At 38.9% G+C, this 14792-nt stretch overlaps 1 long non-coding RNA gene across 13 annotated transcripts in view; it reads left to right on the forward strand.

Annotated features, from left to right (window-relative positions):
• The window catches only part of LOC101711862 (uncharacterized), a 302781-nt gene that overhangs the window by 245512 nt on the left and 42477 nt on the right, over window positions 1-14792 (forward strand). For 11 of the 13 annotated variants that reach the window (XR_015449550.1, XR_015449548.1, XR_015449547.1 and 8 more), the window contains one exon: window positions 9580-9644. This is a non-coding gene — a long non-coding RNA (uncharacterized LOC101711862). Of the gene's footprint in view, window positions 1-9579; window positions 9645-11297; window positions 11452-12428; window positions 12568-14792 lie in introns of all 13 variants that reach the window. The other 2 variants (XR_015449554.1, XR_015449555.1) reach the window with 1 other exon arrangement.

Raw genomic sequence — 14792 nt, forward strand, 5'->3', positions numbered from 1 at the left:
GAACGATTCTGTTCTTTCTCCAATTGTACAACTCTTTTCCTTTATTTTAGTTTATTCAGTCAGGTCTTTTCATTTATTAAACTTTTCCAGACTTTTGCTTTTTAAATAATCTATTGAGTTCCCATTTTTTAACTATTACATTTATCATTTGTTTTATCACTTTCTTGTTGCTGAGCCACAATCCCTGTTACGGCTGCGTGTAGATGTCCCCCCAAAGCCTCCTAGGTGGGGCCTTTTGGAGGTGACTGGATCTGGGTGTGTGCTGCTGGGATTGAGGATGTGATGCTGGGATCCATTCACGGGTGCCGGGATTAAAGATGAGAGTGCTACCCGCCCTAAGGGTGGCTAGTGGGTGAGATAGATGTAAGGGACAGAAGGAGCTGCTGTATTCCTTGCTGGTTGCTCGTTGCGTATTGCTGCTGTTGCTTGTCTTTTCCTCTGCCTTGCTACCCTGCCTTAGACCCAGCCAGTTATGGACTGTGGAGCCAAATGAAACCTTTCCCCCTTTAACTTTGCGTGTTGAGTATTTTGTCTCAGCAATGAGAAAAGTAACTAAGACAACACCCAACACCCACAATTAAAGAAGGAGAGGTTTACTTTGTCTCATGTTCACAGTCCATGGCTGCCTGGCACCAGGACAGAAATGGCATGGTGGAAAACCAGAAAGAGAGCTGCTCACAGCACGGTGGCCAGAAAGCAGAGTGAAGGGAGGGGCTGGGGAGGGAGATCAGCCTGAGATCTGACAGCAATCCACCTCTTCCAAGACCCCGCCTTCCAACTGCAAACTCTCCAGTGGAGTGGGTGAACACACCCAGGAGTGCAGCATCCACCCCACTATCATCCAAACACTTGGGCAGGGGGCTTCACCCATCATCTCTGAGATTCCTACTTCATTTCTACATTTTCAGATCCATTTTATCTTTTTAATAATCTGGGAGTATTTGGCAATACCTTCAGTATCTCTTTTTTTTAGTGAATTAATCATAATTCAGTATCTAATTATTAAAACATCTGTTGCATTTTCTTAAGCAGATCTTTGGTTGTTTCTGCTGATCTCTTTTATGATTTTATTTATTAGTAGTACTGGGGATGGAAACAAAGGATGCTCTACCAATGGGCTACATTCCTAGTCCTTTTTGTTTTTTATCTTGAAATAAGTTCACTCTAAATTATTCAGGGTGGCCTTGAATTTGCAGTTTTCTTGCCTCAGCCTCCCAAGTAGCTGGGGTTACAGGTGTGGGTAACCATGCCCAGGGTGACTTTTAAAGAAATGTGTTTTTCTTTGCCTTTAGTCATTTAAACTTTATTTGTAAGTACTCCTTATGGCCTGTATTTAAGATGTTTACAAGATTTCAGGTGTGGTTCAATCAGGTGTTACATGAAGAATGCTAAATTATAAGATTGAGTCTTTGAGGGATTATAAAGATGATATATATTCTGGCCTCATATTTATAATAAGAATAGATTGTAATTTAAAAAATTATTTTCAAAGCATGACAATGTGGAATTTTATTGACATATGAAGCTACTCATAATGTAACATTAAATTAAAAATTAAATTCTAAAGTAGTAGATATACTGTGATCACTTTTTAATAAAAGGAATGGCTATACAGATATATACATCAAAATGCTAGCAGTAGTAGATTTTGTAGATACCATGTTTTTTTGTAACTTTCTGTATTATCCAAATTTTTTAAGAGCAGGATTTATTTTATGTATTCTTTTCTAAATTAAAATTATCTCCCTTTTGGAAAAAATCAAATGGATATTAAAATCACTTTTTCTCTGTGAACTTCATCTGAACAACTAATTTTGCATACAGGTTACAATTGGACAATATTAGAAACAACTTGTATTTCTGCATGCATATTGAAATGGATATATTCATCTTGATGTTATTTCTAATTAAGTGGAATTTTAACCAAATAATAATTAGGAAACTTCTATGTCTGCATTTATTTTATTATTTTGTTTCTGTGTTCATAATTACCCATTAGCCTGTTTGGCCTCTTATTCACATTCCTGTTTAGGATATGGAGAAAAGAATAGAGCTTAATTTATTATTTTATCCTAATTTGTTAGCCAGTAACCAAGCAACTCTAAAGGCAGTAGACTTCTGAATATTAAAATAGGCAGTGTTTCTCCTACAATATACCAAAATATCACTCAGATCCAAAAGTTTATCTATTTTGAAAAAATCCTTAATAACTACTTGTTATAAAACTATAACTGGACATTTTTAAGATTATAATTTTTCATTTTGTTTTATTTTTGTTTTGGTACCAGGTATTGAACTTGGGTCCTTGCCCTTTCGAGGCAGGCGGCAGAACCACTGAGCTAAATCCCCAGCCCTATAATTTTTCATTTTAAAAGATGTTAACTTATGTAAATAAGACAATTATAGACTATAATCTCTACACATTAAAACATTTTTGCATAGCTTAAAAGATCAGTATAATTACAGTTATTTTAAATAACAATTAGCGTGATTTAGGGAAATGGAAAATATTTTGTATACAAATATTCCCAATTAAATAGATTTAACAGTTTCATTGAATTGAATTGTTCTTAAAAAGACAGTAAATTTGGCATGTATATGTCCATCTGTCTTTTAGTATTAGTGTATTATTTTTCTTAGCAATTTCAATATATGCAGACAAAGACCTCAGCACCATATAAAAAGTCACACTTTCACCAATAAAATGTGGCAGTCTCAGGAAAACCATTATACTATTGTTCATTTTCAGTAAAAAGTCTAACAGGATAGCAATAAAAATTTACCTTAGAGCAGTAATCACAGCACAAACCAAGTGTCACAAGCATACTGTAAAGGTAAACGTGGGTCTGTATAGCAAGGCGGAAGTACCCTTTGGAAATTGGGGAACTTCAAGGACATCTTGTCAACCTTCATTTCTGGTCTGACAACATAGGTTGGTTTTCTAAATCATATCTCCACAAATTAGAGAAGCATGACATGGTCAATATTTCTCTGACCAGCTGGCTGCCTCGCATTTACCATGTACCTCTTATACATCTTCTCTCTGGTTAAATCATGGAAAGCCTTTAATTGATCTAAAGGCCCCTTTGTCTATTTGAAGGAAATATAACTGGTTTGGTCTGGGTGCCACCAATTGATTCAAGGTTGGAAAGAATAAATGTTTCTCCTATGATCAGTGGGACCAAGCTGACCCACAGAGCTCAATTTTTGGAGGAGGTTCCACTCAGTGTCAGTTATATTTCCATTACTCTAACAAAATATCTGATAAAATCAGCTTTATAGAGAGTTGAAGTCCATTTTGGTTCACAGTGTTGATGGTTCCAATCCATGATTAGTTGGCTCCCTTGTTTTGGAGGGTGAGGCAGTACATCATGGCAGCAGGGCAGGGCAGGGCAAAACAGCTCCTTTAGGGGCCAGAAAGCAAAGAAAAAGAAGAGCAGGAGGCCAGGGTCACATAGTTCCCCTTCAGGGGACATCCTCAATGACTTAAAGACCTCCTCTAGGCCAAACTCTTAAAGATCCCATCTCCTCATAGCATAGCCTGGGAAACAAGACTTTTACAAATGGACCTTGAGGGAACATTCCAGACTCAAGCTGTAGCAGTGGTGATCCCAAATGCAGAGAAGGTCTGAACTTTATGCACACTAAGGACAGTGAATCCCTGCTTAGTAGCCGTTGCTAACTGCTATGATCATCCTTATTTTCTGGCAGTGTTCACTGACAGAAGCATCAAGAACAGGAAATTGTAGCAATCCCTAGGAAACAGCCTTTTAGAAAAAGAGCACAGAGGTGAGTTTAATTTCATGAGCAAAAGGAATGGGTTTTCCTTCCTTCTTGCTCCTCAGCTAGTTCAGAAAGGTCGGCCTCATCACAGTAGCCAAAGTGAGGGCTCTTTGGGCCTCAGACCTTGTCTCGGCCATCACTTTTGAACACCTCTTACAGGTTCTGTGCACTGTGTACTTGTATAGTCTCTGAGTACTGGAGGTTATGGTATTTATATAGGAATAGTCCTGTCTTTTGGTTTTGGTGGATGTAGACTAATATCAGCTTTGGTGAGGGAAGTAATATAGCTTCTATATGCTTTTCCAAATATCTGAGAATATGTTGAAGTATCTGCCATCTTTTCCTCAGCCAACAACTTCACTCAGTTTAATATCAGTTTCCATGGGAGGGCAGGGAAAACTGTAGGAGTTACAGGTGATTTTTGACCTTCATCTCTTGGTGTGTGTGTGTGCATCATGGGACACAGTAGGAGTCTCAACGTCTTCTGGATCTTTTAAAGTTTCCATTTCTATGTCTGCCAATGGCTGCCCCAGGCAGGCCACACTGTCTAGATTAGTGAATACACTATCCTAGTGTTCTTAGGACTCTATCACAATGATCAGTGATGGTGATGTAGCTTTATCACTTCCGTTGCACAGATGCTATCAAACTGAAAGCATCCCTGAAGGTAACATACCATTCTGCACCGTTATTCTCTAATCTGTCTTCCGGTGTCTGAGAGTTGGAACTGAGCAACCTGTCTACAACGGCTCTTTTCAGCACTTGGTGCACATGACTAACTGCAATGAAGGATCCCTGAAGAAACACTCATACATTGGCTTCAAAACATCAACGTCACTACATGTCTGAAAATAGCAAACATACACCAGCCACCCAGCATTCTGTGTCCGGGCCCTCCACACGTGCACTAGTTAGAAAAGTGAAGAGTAGATATTACTCCTCCACATTCCCCCAAGCCATTATCTTGCTTCTCTCTGTGGGTAGTATCAGTGTGATTGTTCCTTTCTTGGTTTCTATTCACGTCTTCTCGTGGTCTCTGCTTTGTGTGGTGGTTGTGGCCAGATCTCCTCTTGGATTGGTCCTCTGCTTTGTTTCCTTTTCTCCCTTCGAACCCATTAATCCCAAAAGGTCCATCAGGGGCTGGCAGATGCCCCAGGATACCTGCTGGCTTTAAATCTTTATTACTTCTCTGAAGTCTTGAGTTTTCCATTGTTTTTGCCCTCTGAGAGTTCTTTTTCACTTTCTTGTTTGTGTATGTAAGGTGAGGTTTAGAAAATGTGGGTTCCTGGGCATTTTTAGTCATTTTTTAAAAAAGAAAATCTTCTTCAGTGCGCCTGCTTCACACAATATAAACATTTCTCGATATAAAAATAGAAGACTCTTAGCACCCTTTTATATTCTTTCCCTTTGCCCAAATTGCCAAAAACTTGAAAAAGTGGTCTTCCATCATTATTTCAGTTTCCTTCCTTCTACTGTTGATAGAACTCACCTTTTACTTTAGAGTGAGTTGCATGGGAGGCAGGTGCTCAGACGGAAATTTGCATGTAGCACATTTATTGCAAAGTTCCCTTGGGAGCAAGCCCTGCAGGGCAGGGCTGGGAGGGTGAGCAGAGGGAGAAGCTGAGCTCCAGTGCAGTTTCAGCAGAAGCCTCAATGGATCCCAGTGCAGGTTCTGGTGAGGGACTGGACCTTCACAGCTGCCTGCAGAGGGGAGCCAGAGGGCTGGGATTTATACTCAGATCTGACAGTCACTGGATATAGGCACTGGAAGTGGTAGTGTGATGTTTGGCAAAGAAGGCTTTCCACGGCACACCCCAGAGGCTCTGGGACCTGAGGGCAGTGTGAGGGGAGTAATGAAGGGGCACCTGGGAAGGACATCCTGGAGTCTTCCATGTGTACCTACTTACCGACTGAGCCATTTGCAGTCTAGCTCTGCACGTTCCTTAAACTACCAGGAGATTATCTCCCCCCCGCCCCTCTCTCTCTCTCTCTCGGAAAGCAGTTTTATTTATGTTTTCTTCTTTTTTAAATCAGTGTCTCATTCAGCTTCTGTAATCCAGCTCTCTCTTCTCACTCCCAAGGGTGCTTTGCCTCTGTGTCTCTCTTTCTGGGCCATTCTTCTCTACAGTAAATCTGGGCTCTGCCTCAGATGTTCTTCTCTCCTTTTCCATTCTCTCTTTAGGTGATCTTATTTATATCCATACATACAAATTATGTTCACAGTTTATGAATATTTAACTAAAATCTCTGTACAACCAAATTGTGTTCCAGAAAAGATATATCCATTTATAACACCAGTAGCAATATATGTTTATATCCATAAGGATTTCTACATTAATATTAAGTGGAAAATTTAATAACAATTTTTTTCTTCAACCTAAGTCCTTAGAAGTATAACTTGTTCAAGATTATCTTGGGTTTCATTGAAATTTGGCAAAACATTTAGTCATATGAGTTTATATTCTGTGTATTGGAAAATATAGGCCTCTTACACAGGGTTCCATATGAATGAAACTGGAGAAATAGGGAGATATTTATTTTATACAAGTAATCACTATATCCTCAGATATGATAGATTCATCAGTAAATAACATAAGATGCTGCTGTGTCCTGTCTTACTGAAGGAAATACATTATTTCTAATAATGAGAAAAATGTTAAAACTGCTAATCATACCATAAGGTACCCACACCCTGATCTAATCATGTGGGATGAATAAGTCTGGTGATCCTACCAAGGGTTCTAAAGTTCCACCGAGTTTCCACGCCACCGCCTCTCTTATTGTTTCTAGAATTGGCTTCCTCTTGTGATTATAAATGGTTGTGACACACATTGTCATCATGATAGTGCTGTGATTGTCTGGAAATGACCATGGCTAGTGACACAAAGGGACTTATGGCCCCTGCATTCTGGGAAGTATTATTCGTTATCACCCCAGTTCCCCACTCTGACACCATTCCATTAGAAATATTCCCATGTGTAGCCTGACTCTGGACTGGGTGTCACCCATAGCAGCCCTGGTGTCCCCGTGGAGTCCTGCCTTATTCTCAAACACCACTCCAGAGAAATTAGAAAGGGAAGAGGGGAGATCCCTAAGGTCACACAAGGGGATGTGACAGTAACATCCAAACTAAGCTTTCTCATTGGATCATGAATAAACAGTGGCAGATCTGAATTAAATTCATGTAAATGTCTTTAAACAAAAAACGTGTAGTTCAATACAATATTTTTTACAATTTCTCAAAATCATTTCTTAACAGTCAGATTAATTTTGAGTTACAGGTCAATGCTCAGATAGTCTGTCCCATCTTGCTGTCACATGTTTTGAGAACCTTGACTCACATAATAGACAACACAAGTGACAAACATTTCCTGATATTCCTTAAGCCCAGTCATAGTAAAAACTGAGGAGAGATGCCCAAAATGCTACCAGGCAAGGGGCCATGTTGGAATGCAGGAGTCATTAATGGGTCACCTGAGGACAAAATTCAGCTCCTCCAGAAGGAAGTAAACAGATCTAGACAGGGATAATTGTGTATCTCTTCAGGCTCACTAATTCATGTCTCTCTGAGGGTATTTGAGTTTTGAGCCCCTTGGTGTTTTGAAGCCACTGCTAAGGAAATCATTAACTGTCTCTCTTAGGTTACTGCTACCCAGCCAATTGGAGGGGTCTTTATCACATGGGCCTCTGATGTTCACCTGATTCAACCACTGAGTCTGGGAAGTATTTCATTCACAGTCTTTTCATTCACGGAAGATTTTTTCCTCAGACACTTTAATATACAACAAATCAAGAGTTTCCAATGATTCATAATCTCCAAAGTCAAATTTCTTCATTCAGTTTATCTTCCTTACATTTATAATTGAAACGTGTAGATTATCTTTGATTTAGGACATTTAGCTTTCAGAATGTATTTAGTAAACAAGATAAATCTGGGTCAACAAACATATTTGTCCAGATTTTATTCTTTTAAAAAACATTTTTCTTATACCAGAAAGAAAAAAATATTAACTCTAAGTTTGAAAATTCTGTTTAGCACCTCCTCCTGACTATACTAGAATATATCTGTGTGGGTACATTTTCATTCAAATTTTCTAGTGAACATATATTCAAATTAGTATTTTAACATTGTTTTAAGAACATTTACTATTTTTACTACCTCTATGAACAAAATGAAAAATATGAAAAAAGTGATTTGAGAGAAGAATAGTTTTTGGAAAACAAGATTTTCTCTGACATAAGTCTGTATGCAATGACTCATGTAGTTTTAATTACTTGTGGATTTTTCCTTTTCCTGCAGACATTTATATATTCTTCAAGTAAACAGTGCTACATTGACAAAAATAACCCCCATTGGTATATATCTTACAATTTTTATAAAATAAGAAATATAAATATTTTCAGTTAACATATGTTCACAGATAAAATCGTTACAAATGTAATAAACAAATCCAAAATATAATATGACTTAATTTGCCTGAGAGCCTTTTTTTTGTTTTTGGACATTTGAAAGTTTGTTACTTGAAAATGCTCTGTGAGGAAAGTAATTTTTTCTTTAGTTTTGCCATCTCTGTTTGCCAAAAGAAGAATTGCTTTTCACATCTGAAGGTTAGCACTTTAGCTACCATTCCCTAGTGTCATCTTTCAAGGTGATTCTGAAAATGGTCATCAAACAAATCTTTAGATTGATTTGTGTTCTTTGTATTCATCCTAACTCTCTCTCTCTCTCTCTCTCTGTCTCTTTCTCTCCCTCTCCATTTCCCTCTCCCTCTCCTATAATCTGTTGCTTTTCCTTCAACATATTCATGATTTGTCTCATGATTCGTTTTAAACTTGCTTTGAGAACTATTCAGATTTATAATTATAAGTAATTTAACTTTTTTTCCTTTTGTCACAAGAAACATCAAGATTTGTACTCCTTTTAACACTCACAATAATATAACCCATGTTTACCATGAGCTCTGAGGCGTGTCTTATACCGTACTGTTTCAGCTTCCCTAGCGCCTGAGGTAATGAATGACATTGTCATCTCAGGTACATGGGCCACATCACATACCTGGGCTAATTGAGACTGTTCTGGACTTTCTTACAAACTCTGTACACAAAGCTTATGACTTTTATGTGCCAGTCTCATCTCATTTGAAAATATATTTGAACCAGTTTTTTTCAATTTCAAGATAGCAAGTGAAGAATGATACAAAAATCATAGCACTCATAAATTATCAAGGATTTCCTGTGGTGAAAAGTGAAGCTAAATAGTAAGTTTATATGTTGTTGTTAAATTATGAGGTTAACCTGGTTTGTGGGAATTGATGTTGTTTTCTGAAATTAATAAAAGGCATTCAAAGTAACAATACTTCTTTAAGTTTCATTTCATGATCCTCCACTCACTTTCTCAATCAGAAGTGCTAAGATTCCACTTTGATGTTAGCTATATAAGTTAACCACTAACTCTTCAATTCCTCCATTTCATATCAACTGTTTTTGCTTCCCCAGCCTTCCTAAGAAAGCATTCATATTGTCTGAAACTAAGAAGTGGGAACTTTGCAGAAATGCATTTGACAGGACATTTTCAAATTTCAAACATTGAAAAACACTGCTTTTCCACTGAGACAGTGAAGTACTGGAAAGTTGTGCCATATTCAGCCTATGCGTGGCACATGTCCTAGCCTAAGGGGAATGTGCACGCCTTATTGGGAAAAGAACTTCAATCTGGCTATGCCACTTTCTTGTTCAGTGATTTTGAACAACACACTTTAGTTCTTTACACCTAATATTTTTTTTTTTTTCTTAAAGGCCTGAAAGAGACAACACATGTGAAGTGCTAAACGGTCTTCCTGGAGAATAGATGTTCAATAAATGTAAGCAATGTATTATAATGCAACTTCTGTGTCCTAGAAGAATCCTTTTAGTACTCTGTAGACTCTCCAGTACATTTTCATTGTTTATTCTTTGTGAGAACAAACTGAAATTGATCATTCTGTGAAAAATTAAATGTAGTCTCTGTTTCCTAGCATAAGCCGTTACGTGCTAGGTAGGGGTAAGCATTTGGAAACCGATGTCATCTGGGGTTTGGGTGGGTGGTCTCAACCACTTTAGTCCTCTTGCCTTTCTTTGTCTGGGATTCCAGTCGTGTTGAAGTTACACCTACCCATTCACAATAGCACTTACCCATTTGTCGGGAAGTACAGTTGTTTTCATTCAAGAAGCAAGTTTTGCAGTTTGTGAAATTCTCCAGTAAGACCTGCTGACAGCTTGAACGGGCAAAGAAACACCTCCCCGGGAAGGGACTGTTGGATTTGCCGGTAGCATCTTCCCTTCTGGAAGTGTCATGTCAGACAAATGATGGTGTATGATTCTCAGCTTTTGTTGCAGTCTGTCTTACAGTGGCCAGGAAATGACATCTCTAATCCTTGTGCCCTTTGGGTTACGGGCCCATATGTCAGAATGATAGCCAGCAGGGATGGTATGGGGAAGTCCTACGGCCTATCTTCGCCTTGTCCCACACCTTCAGAGTGAGCAGGCCACGGACGCAGCAGACTCATTCTGAGGGAGTCAGGGAGAATGAAACCGGCAACCAGACACGGAGCCCAGCTGGGCTTGTATGGGTCCTTAGTGAGCTATCAAGAGTCCCAAGAGCATTTCTAAAAAAAAAAAAAGAAGAATGTCAAATATTTAAAGAATTTTAATACTGTAATAACGTTGAAATTCTTGTGATATTTTTTCATGGTGAGTGGGAAAATTTTTCCCCTCTTTATTCTTACACCTAATTGAAGGGATATAATTCATCAATATGAATTCAAAGAATAGGTAATACCACTCTTATTGTCTTCTGGCTTTGGAATGCTGTTGGGAATCTCCTTTGAGCAGTAGTTTTGTTATTGTTTTGTGTAGATGAGATTATCTTTTAAATGTTTTGTTTTCTGAGCTGGTCAACTGTTCTGGTTTGGAAGCACCATAAAGGCAAATCAATCTACTCAAAAAACTTTTTGATGATAATGCCAAAAACCAAGGTTTGTCGATAATTTCCTGCATACCTGGGGCTTTTATAAGTTCTTTACTTGTCTCATCTGTGAAAGAACAGTGGTACCTACCTCAAAGTTTGCTCTGAAAATTAGGTTAGTACTGATAGAGAGCATTTGGAATAGTGCTGAATACAGCAAACCATGTTAGCTACTATATTGATATTTATTCATCATACCAGTCCTCTATGTTGGTGCTAATATTGCCAGCACTTTACAGATTAGGAAAGTGAAGGGCAGGTAAAGGAACCTGTCCATGGTCATAACAGTGTGTGGCAGAGCCAGGGTCAGAATCCAGAAACTTTGACTCCTGATCAAACTGCTTCTGTTGTTTGAGTTTCCATTTTACTGGGCAGACCTTGTCATTCCAGGAAGGGCTTAATGCGTTAGAATTATTTATATCACATGTGATTATATCTCCTGGGATCTATGATTGACTCTATGAGTTAATCATAGCTGTGTCAATGTACATCTTTGCATTTTAATTCTTAGCTGCAAAAGAGGGAAGATGAACCAAATGCTCTCCCAGGATTTTCCAGTACTGTGAACAGTCTGTAAGCCCGTGGAGTTCACTTTCACTCAAGCAGTTTACCGGATGTCACTTGACGGCCTGACAAAGGGAAATTGGTTAAAATTGTAGCAGAAGGTGCGTGTGTGCATGCGTGCGTGTGCATGTATGCAGGAATGTTTTCCTTATAACGAGGTAGTTAAATACTGAAAAGAGAAGTTTTTAAATTCCCTTACCCAAAACCCTGTAGGGAAAAGGTCAACTCTACCACTTGGAGTCGTCAGTGGACACTGATGGCCTAGGAGCTGCACACAAAATAGGTTATAGATTTCTTGTGGCTAAATGGTTCTATTTCTCCATGATGTTAACTCCGCAGTAACTGTTAGGGCTTAACAATTCTAGTCAAATCATTAGCCTTCACACCAAGCTGTGAATTTCTTACTGGGAAAAGGAAGGAGGCATATCCCCATCCCCCATTCCCCTGGAGAAAAGGCAGCTGTAAAGTCAGGTGCTCTGTGGGCTGAAGGAAGGAAGGACACTGGCCAGATCAGCTTTGGCTGGAGGCTAAATGGTGAAATAGGCAGGGCTTTCCTTTCTTCCTTTTAGGAAGTCCCTGTGCTCCTTAGCAAGAATCCCCCTCCTGCAGAACTCAGAGCCTCCTTCCCCTCCTTCAGTCTCCTGCCCTGTCCCTCAGATTCCACACTTTGGCAGCAAAGGGCTCATGGTGGTCTAGTATATAACACTTTCCAGGTGACATTAATGTTTTCACAGAGCCCTGACCATGCCATCCATTATCTTAATGCACATATTAAAGAAAAGATCTGGACGAAGACACATGGTCTTCTTAGTTCAGTGTTTCCTCATTAGAGGAGTGAGAGATCTTCTTACTCTACTATGGGCAAGGCAGCCTGGCCTGGGTGGAGATAATTAGATCTACAAAGGAAAGGCCTATTAAAAATTATAATTTTTTAATTATTGTGGCTGCTGTGAAAAAACAACACTTCTACATTGTTGTTGGGAATGTAAATTAGTACAACCATTATGGAAATCAGTATGGTGATTTCTCAAAGAACTAAAATTAGAAATTCCATTTGACCCAGGTATTTTCCTTCTAGGTATCTTCCCAAAAGAGCTGAAAACGTCATACTACAGCAATACATGCACACTGTTGTTTATAGCAGCATAATTTGTAACAGCTAAATCCTGGAAGCAACTTATGTGTCCATCACCAGAGGAATGGATAAAGAAAATGTGGTATCTATACATAAAGGAATACTATTTGGCTATAAGGAAGGATAAGTTCGAGATACTTGCAGGAAAATAAATACACCTGTAAAGTGTAATGTTAAATGAAATAAATCAGACACGCAAGCTTAAATACCACGTGGTAGCTCTCATTTGAGTAAAGCAAAGCATAAATAAAGATCAAAATAAAGAATTGCAAGAAGAAAACAGAGAGAGAGATGCTTTGCAAGTGTAAAGTGAACCATGAGACCAAGGTTGGGGAAAGCAGATGTAGAAAGATTTAAGATAGGTCGTGCACATGTACCAACTACCCACCCTGAGTGTCATCATTATATGTCACAGACAGGAACTAAAAATAATAAAAATCATAATAATGAAAATGGGGAAAGAGGGTCTAGAGATGGAGGGAGGGACGAAGGTGTGGAGGGAAAGGAGAATAAAAAGGAATCAGGGAGTGTTACATGTATATTCCTACCCCCCAAGATGAATGTAAACTTCATGTATTGCAAACACGAACGAATATAATACAATTAAAGAAAATATGGGAGCTGGGTGAGGTGATGCCCACCTGTAGTCGCAGCTACTTGGGTCACGAAAGCAGGGAGATTGCTTGAGCCCAGCAATTAGGGACCAACCTGGGCAGCCTAGCTAGACCCCATTTCTTTAAAAATCACCACTCCTGGGAGGCATTGGAACCTTTAAGAGGTGTGGCCCAGTGGAAGGTCTTCAGGTCACTACGGGCCCTTACAAGGGTCAGTGCAATCCCAGCCCCTTCCTCTTCTTTCTCCTTCCTTGGCCATAAAGTGAGTGGTTTTGCTCTGCCACAGGCCTCACACCCTTCTCATCTGGCACCTCCACCAGAGGTCTAAAAGGAAAGGGTCTACAACTGGACCCTCTAAAACCATGAATCAAAATAATGTTTTTCTTTCTAAAGGTGGTTTATCCCAGGTGGTTGTTACAGTGATGGAAGCTAAAACAAGTCCTAAAGGAAAAACATCCTCTTATTTCTATACTAGTTAGTTTCTGAGGCTGGCAGGACCAAGTCTTGGGCTGATGCAGTTAAACTACAGTCCAGGGCTCTGGAGTAGAGCTTGGCAGTAGAGCGCTTGCCTTGTATATGCAAGGCCCTGGGTTTGATCTCCAGCACAGACAAAAACAAGGAAAAAAACCTACTGGTAAGTAAGTGTCCAACCATAGAGAAGGAACAAAGCATTTTCTCCTTTGGACAGAAAACAGGACAAGTTTCTTCAAATCTATTTTTCCAGGATTTGTTTTTTTATTTTTTGTGGTGCTAGGGGTTGAACCCAGGGCCTTGTGCATGCCAGGCCAGTACTCTACCACTAATCTTTATCTCCAGCACTCCAGGGATCTTTTGTAACTCTCCTGTAAGAGTTCATAAATGACTTTAGATATGACACTTAGCTGGATGTCTGGTGTTGTAATTCATTACTGGCAGAGAACTCTGGGAGAATTTTATTTCACTAACCTGTACCTCTGCTGTATTGCCAGGCTTACATTTCACCTTTTGCTTTCTACTGTGATTAATATCTCTTGTTATCATCATCATCTCTTAGCAGAGTTAAGTACTGATGGAGTTCCTATATTCTATATAGGTTTTCTGAAACCTCTTAGTTTGTAACAAGAATATCTGAATTATTTAAATCTTTTGCATCCATTCAATCCTGTAACCAAATCCTTGAATCGGTTTCTCAAGGCAAATGTAATATCTTTAAAGTGAACTTGGATTGTTCTAGCCTGGTAGAATTCCTCTATCCTTTAGAATAACTGGCCTTCTCCTGAGTCTCTCACTGGCCTTAGGATGAATTAACCCTAACCCTAACCCTAACCCTAAACCCTAACCCTAACCCTTCTCCCCCTCCCCAAATACCAAATTGTATAACATAAGTCGAGCTAGAGATGTGTGGTTCCTTAATATTAAAGCATAGTTTGATTGGCTATTGGTATTTCTCAATTTGTTTGGATGGAAAGAGTAGTACAGCCATTTGTGTCTTCATTTATTTGCCCCCACATACCATCGATTCCATCTTACAAATTTTATCAAGTTATACATGGAGTTGACAAATCCAGGTAATTTTTATAGCATCTGAAAATATCCTGTTATCCAAGGGTGAGTATGTGTAATCACCCAAATCTGCATTTATCAAGTTAAGTGCAAATATTTTGATAATATCACATTTATGAGTATGTCATGAAAATCATTAACTTTTCCTCCC

The sequence above is a fragment of the Heterocephalus glaber genome, unplaced genomic scaffold, assembly GCF_053883595.1.
Source record: "Heterocephalus glaber isolate CG9 unplaced genomic scaffold, H.glaber_assembly_v1.0 deba00000738, whole genome shotgun sequence".
NCBI classification, from domain to species: Eukaryota; Metazoa; Chordata; class Mammalia; order Rodentia; family Bathyergidae; genus Heterocephalus; species Heterocephalus glaber.